At 68.1% G+C, this 401-nt stretch overlaps 1 long non-coding RNA gene across 1 annotated transcript in view; it reads right to left on the minus strand.

The window, feature by feature from the left end:
- Positions 1–106, minus strand: part of LOC103904858 — a 1,780-nt gene extending 1,674 nt beyond the window's left edge. Inside the window, exon 1 of the long non-coding RNA XR_657920.1 lies at positions 29–106. This is a non-coding gene — a long non-coding RNA (uncharacterized LOC103904858). The remainder of the gene's footprint in view (positions 1–28) is intronic.
- Positions 107–401: the final 295 nt, after the last annotated feature.

Genomic DNA, 401 nt, shown 5'->3' on the forward strand with positions numbered 1-401 from the left:
CCTCCCCGCGCCCCCTCCCCGCACGCACCTCTCAGACCCGCCTCCTCTGCACGTTTAACTGAGCCCCCCGCTTGGCGCCGCAGCCCGCCCCCTCCCTCTCACTGGCTACAAGGAGAGAACGGAGGCGTCTGGTTGGCGCTCGGCATGCCAATCCCCCAGATGGCCAATAGGAAGCCACGCTCGGACTTAAAGCGCCCACCTGGAACACGCGTGCTGAGGAGCGCTCGGCCGGCTTTGGGAGGCGCGCTTGACGTCACCTTTCTGCGCCGAGATCCTCCACGGAAGACATCCCCGCGTAGGGGCGGAGCCACAGAGCTGGCGGTGGTTTGCTTCCTCTGCCGCCAGGGTCGGGATCCCCCAGAGGGGCTGACAGGGATCCCCCCCAGGGGCTGACAGGGATC

The sequence above is a fragment of the Aptenodytes forsteri genome, unplaced genomic scaffold (assembly GCF_000699145.1).
Source record: "Aptenodytes forsteri isolate BGI_AS27 unplaced genomic scaffold, ASM69914v1 Scaffold55, whole genome shotgun sequence".
Taxonomy (NCBI): domain Eukaryota; kingdom Metazoa; phylum Chordata; class Aves; order Sphenisciformes; family Spheniscidae; genus Aptenodytes; species Aptenodytes forsteri.